Here is a 5,502-nt window from a genome sequence, read left to right as displayed (position 1 = left end):
CTTAAATGATCTTTCAAATGTTGTTTGGGCTGAGCACTACTGTTTTATTGATGCCCAAGGGGCTTGTGATGATTTCTGGACTGAGTGAGACCGAGGGCCATATGTGAGGACATGCTGAGTGATATGAGATACTTTCTATGCCACGAGGTGGCTTGAGTGATGTGAGGCCGAGTGGCGAGTGATGTTGCCACGAGGTGGCTTGATATAGCGCTTGGGTCATAAGGGGCCCCTCCGGAGTCTTGCACACCCACAATGAGCGCAGGTACCCATTATGATCTGAGAGTGAGTTCGAGGGGCTGATACTGTTCTGAGTGATTGATACTAAGCCCGAGGGGTTGATACTGTACTGAGAGTGAGCCCGTGGGGCTAATACTGTTCTGAGTGATTGATATTGAGCCCGAGGGGCTGATACTGTACTGAGAGTGAGCCCGGGGGGCTGATGCTGTTCTGAGCGATTAATACTGTGCCCGAGGGACATATTTCTACTTGTTATTTACCTGTTAAATTACCTGTTTTACTTGTTTTTAAAAAGGAATATCATTTGATTTCTTCACTGATTTACTGCTTGATATAGAATTGCTTTGTGCCTTTACGTGTTTTCATACTTTCGGCCATTATTTATAATTATTACTCACTAAGTCGGAGTACTCACATTACTCTCTGCACCATGTGTGCAGATTCAAGCATCGCAGAGTCCGCTCCTAAGTGATGATTCTCCCAGTTCATGCAGTGATTCAGAGACTATGAGGTAGTTGTTGGCGTTCGCAACCCTGTGCCTCCCTTATCTTATAATTTTCATGTTTGTAGAACTATTTTATCGGATTTAGTGTTCAGTAGACTTGTATCCGGATTTCTTAGTTGCTCATGACTTGTGACACCCTGATTTGGGTTGTGTCGGGATGGTTTCTACTGTTGTTATCATTTATTCCGCAATTTGTGGATATTATATCATGCTTTAGAACTATTTATGATATTTTACTGTTTAAAAGAGGTGTTCTGTTTGGTCTGGTTGGCCTTGTATTCACGAGAGGCGCCATCACGTCCGGGTTCGGGAATTGGTTCGTGACAATTCAATAGTTTTGTCGTAAAAATTTTCAAAAAACTTTAGCCCAATGTGCTGGAGTTTTTTAGTATATTTCTAAAAACTTCATGTTACAACCCATATCTTCGTACATGAAAATTCACCAAATAAATTAATGAGAGCTCGGAAGTGAGATGTCACGTCCCGCAGTATTACATTACGGTGATGTCACGTTTCGCAGTATTAAGTTACAACGACGTTGCACCCTGAAGTATTATACGGTAAAATTTCATTTTCAGTTAACCGATGTAAGACTCGGGGATGAAATCATCTTGACGTTAATGTACTTATGCTATTTATAGCAAGCAATAAATAAGTGTTATGAAGAATAAGAGGGTACACGGATTAAAGAAAACGAGTTTAGTTGAAAGTAGTCAATTTGGAATAAAATACGGGTCGAGCGATAATATCCGATAATTACGAACTAGTACCATGTAAGGTACCATATGACCACGATAGTATAATATATAAAGTATATATGAAGTATTTTAAAAATAAATAGAATAATTTTGCATCTCGTACTTTAACGCTAGGATTCGTCGAAGTGATAACATATGAGTTGGAAGGGATTAAGGTTATACATGAAGATAGGGATGTAAGACCCTGTAAGTTTGAAGAATTTCGGAACTACTATATATTAACTTGAGATGTATTTTCTTTAAAGTAAACCATTTTTGGTAAAAGTTGATAGATATGATTTTATATGGTTGTGATAAGTTTTAAATTAAATACATGACATGTGGGAGTTTGTAAATGACGTTTTATTTATTATAAGAATATATAGTATTTTATCATAAGAAAAGTTATCCTTTTCCGTTTTGAGAATTTATAGTACAAAAAGAATTTCTTTATTATAAAGGTATAAATTATTTTCTCACAAGAAAAGGAGGTTATCTTTTTAACATTTTAAAAATTAAGCATACAAAAATTTGTACTCTTTATATGAGGTTAGGAAAATTAGAAGTTAAAAATATATGTATTTTTACATGAGTGTTTTAATAAAATAATAATGTATGTATTAATTCTATATGGTACCACATGACCATGATTGTACAATGTATAAAGCGTATTAAAAATAAGTAAAATTCTAAGTAATTTGAGATAATTCTTAATTATACGGGTAATTAATTAATTACCGGGTAACGAAACACTACCTAATTATCTAATTAATTAATATAATTGGATAAGATTACTAAGCCAAAAAAATGTGGCTGCTAGGAGTTAAGTTATTTATGACTCATTCCTCTTGACAAATAGGTGTCACATTGTTAAAGTCCAATGTTAAAAGATCAATTTTTTGTTTTACACTTTTGGACTACACTTGACTCTCCAGTAAGTTTCAATATCCCTATGAACAAGAATGTTCCTTAGTCCCAAATACTTAAGAGATGAATAGGAAGAAAAGATAAAATCTTTCCATGAACAGGATGCACATCTTCAATTTTATGTCGATTACCTGCTGTTATGTTTCTACTATTGAGGGTTGGCTAGATTGGAGCTGCTAGCTGATTCTGCACTATAAATGATGCATTTGGCCTTTCTCAGATTTAAATATTTAATGTGTTGTATTGAGTTGCACTTTAAGACCACACCTGCAATGTAGTAATTTATTCTGAGCAGATAGTTAATTGTTGTAACGAGGAAAGTAAGTTGTGTTCCATATATTCAAATAGAACTTGGAATTATAACCAGAAAAAAAAAAGAGTTTCTATTTGTTGTGGTCTGTGGAGATACATGTTACTCCGTAGGCTCACGTTAACTTCATATACAACTAGTATATGCGTTGGTCCCTATTCTTCATACTACCATTTTATGTCCTGTAGTAAATTAAAGGTTTGAGTCCACATAGTTTCACTTGTGTCTGAGCAACGCTAGTGCTAAAGCCATAAGCCATGTTGGTGGATCTAATTCACAAATTTCTCAACTTGGTAGCTCCTCCGTTTACCTTCTTCAACCTGTTGCTTTTCTTGCCACCTTTCCAATTCTTCAAATTCTTCCTCTCAATTTTGGGAACCTTATTTAGCAAAGATGTTGCTGGAAAGGTCGTCAGCATCACTGGCGCTTCCTCCGGCATCGGCGAGATGCTGTTGTGGTTTGTTCTTCTCTTCACTAGTGAGAATCGGCTCAGGTATGTTAAGGCTAAGCTCTTTTTTCATTTGGCATGATTTCGTCATTACATTCATATCCCGGAAATTATGTATATTTTGCTAGTCTCGCAAATTGTATATTTTTCTAGTGTTGTAAGTTATAATATTCTCCTTATCGGGACTTCATATTCAGTTGAGTATTTCCTTCTTCCAGTCAAGAGAGCGGAGAAGTTACATATATATAGTATTAAAAGTATTTTCATTATCATCGAGCTATAATCGATGGGCAGGCCCCTATTGGGCAACCTCTGATCAGATGGTAAGTTATATGACGATCCTACTGTGGTCGAGCACATATGAGCGAGCCCAGTTGGTCGAGATACAGAGCCTAGCATGGCCGAGCGCTTATGAGCGAGCCTACTACGACAGAGCAGATATGTGTGTGTGTGTGTGTGTATACCGAGCCTTATAGGGCCAGGCAGCTATTTTACTTACTATATTGAGAGAATTGAGTCAGTATCAGCACGTAAGCATATCTTCAGATTATCTTTGACTTCCAGCTACTTGCAGTTATTATATTATCAGTTCAGTTTCAGCTTTCAGTATATTGCCTTACATACTCAGTACATTATTTCGTACTGACGTCCCTTTTCTAGGGGCGCTGCATTTCATGTGTGCAGGTCAGACAGACAGACTAGTAGGCCTCTTCAATAAGTGTTGCCCGAGTTCAGCTTGATCGGTAAGCTCCATGCCTGTCGGAGTTTCCAGGTCTAGAGCCTTATGTATATCTTGTATATATACGTATATATGTCATGAGTAGGTCGGAGAGCCGTTCCGATCACAGTATAACCATCAGTAGAGGCTTGTAAATATATCTTGTCAGTTAGTACAATATGTTGGGCTTTCAGGCCTTATATGTATATTTGGTTGGTTTGTCAGCTATAATAAATATGACGGCATGTCGGCCAAGTTTATATTGATATTTAGTCAGCATTAGCTGTCGTCTTGCAATGTGGCCCATGGCCAAAAGTATGACATCATATGTTCAGAATCCCTTAGTTGCAAGTTGGTACGCAAGGATAGGTAAGGCACTAGGTGCTGGTCTTGCTCCCCAGGTTCAGGGCGTGACACTTCAGCACTTGATAAGCTGAAGTTTTTGTCCTGGATTCAATAGTGTTTTTCGTAGTTTTTTCGTAAAGTTTTTTAGTGTATTTCTAAAAACTTCAGCACTTGATAAAGCTGAAGTTTTTGTCCTACAATCGACACTTTGTTATGACTTTTAACCAAAACTTCAGCTTAAAAAGCAGAACTCATTTACTTCATGCTTAAGTTTTTTTTCCTGGATTCAATAGTTTTGTCGTAAATCTTTTTCAAAAAACTTCAGCCCAATGTGTTGAAGTTTTTTAGTGTATTTCTAAAAACTTCAGCACTTGATAAGCTGAAGTTTTTGTCCTGGATTTAATAGTGTTTTTCGTAGAGCTTTTTCAAAAAACTTCATCACAATCTGCTGAAGTTTTTTAGTGTATTTCTAAAAACTTCAGCACTTGATAAAGCTAAAGTTTTTATCCTACAATCGACACTTTTGTTATGACTTTTAACCAAAGTTTCAGCTTAAAAATCAGATGTCATTTACTTCATGCTTAAGTTTTTTCAACAAAAATATACTTAAAAATCATGATAAAAGACACAAACATATTTGTCTGAACAAAAATCAACTAAAAAAATAATTAATGTATATTCACAAAGTTCAAATTTTGTGCACCCAATCTTCTAATCAAAAAATTCACACACAGTCTCCTCAAAATCTCCATAATCATGTCCTTGTTGTTCTTCTGGAGTTTCATAGCCTCTATCTTTTTTTCACTTTCCATGAGCCCAAATATTGGCAGTCAATTCTCTCCTGAATGTCAATGTCTGACTTTGATCGAACTTGAAGACATCTTCTTTCTTCAACCGCATATCCATGAACTTAAGAGCAAATACACCACAATCAACACTACAAAAAGAACATGAAAAAGAAATTGAATAATAGTTAACACAAGAGCAAAAAATAATAAACATAAGATGCATGGTAAAACATATGTGAAACACGTACTTGTTATCCTGCAGCGGTGTCTCCATCCACTTAATTAGAAATTTTTTCACAGGCCTTTTCCCATAAAATTTATTGTGTCCCCCAAATTCCAAGTATTTGAGACAGTGTGGGATCAACCGGGCATAATTTTTTACATGTTCAAGCGCACGATCATATGTTACACTGCCCATGGAATCATACACATATATAGTTTTATCTTTAAAGTCTAGAATTCCAAAAAAGTAGTGCGTAGATCTCTG

At 36.1% G+C, this 5,502-nt stretch overlaps 1 long non-coding RNA gene across 1 annotated transcript; it reads left to right on the top strand.

Moving 5' to 3' along the window:
* Positions 1–2,936: 2,936 nt before the first annotated feature.
* On the top strand, positions 2,937–4,145 carry LOC138884364 (uncharacterized). The gene is made up of 2 exons (XR_011404543.1): positions 2,937–3,209; positions 3,825–4,145. It is a non-coding gene; the product is annotated as an uncharacterized lncRNA (long non-coding RNA).
* The last annotated feature ends 1,357 nt before the right edge of the window (positions 4,146–5,502 follow it).

Source organism: Nicotiana sylvestris, chromosome 12 (assembly GCF_000393655.2).
Source record: "Nicotiana sylvestris chromosome 12, ASM39365v2, whole genome shotgun sequence".
Taxonomy (NCBI): Eukaryota; Viridiplantae; Streptophyta; class Magnoliopsida; order Solanales; family Solanaceae; genus Nicotiana; species Nicotiana sylvestris.
Note: the sequence above shows the minus strand (reverse complement) of the source record. Positions and strands in the feature narration are given on the sequence as shown.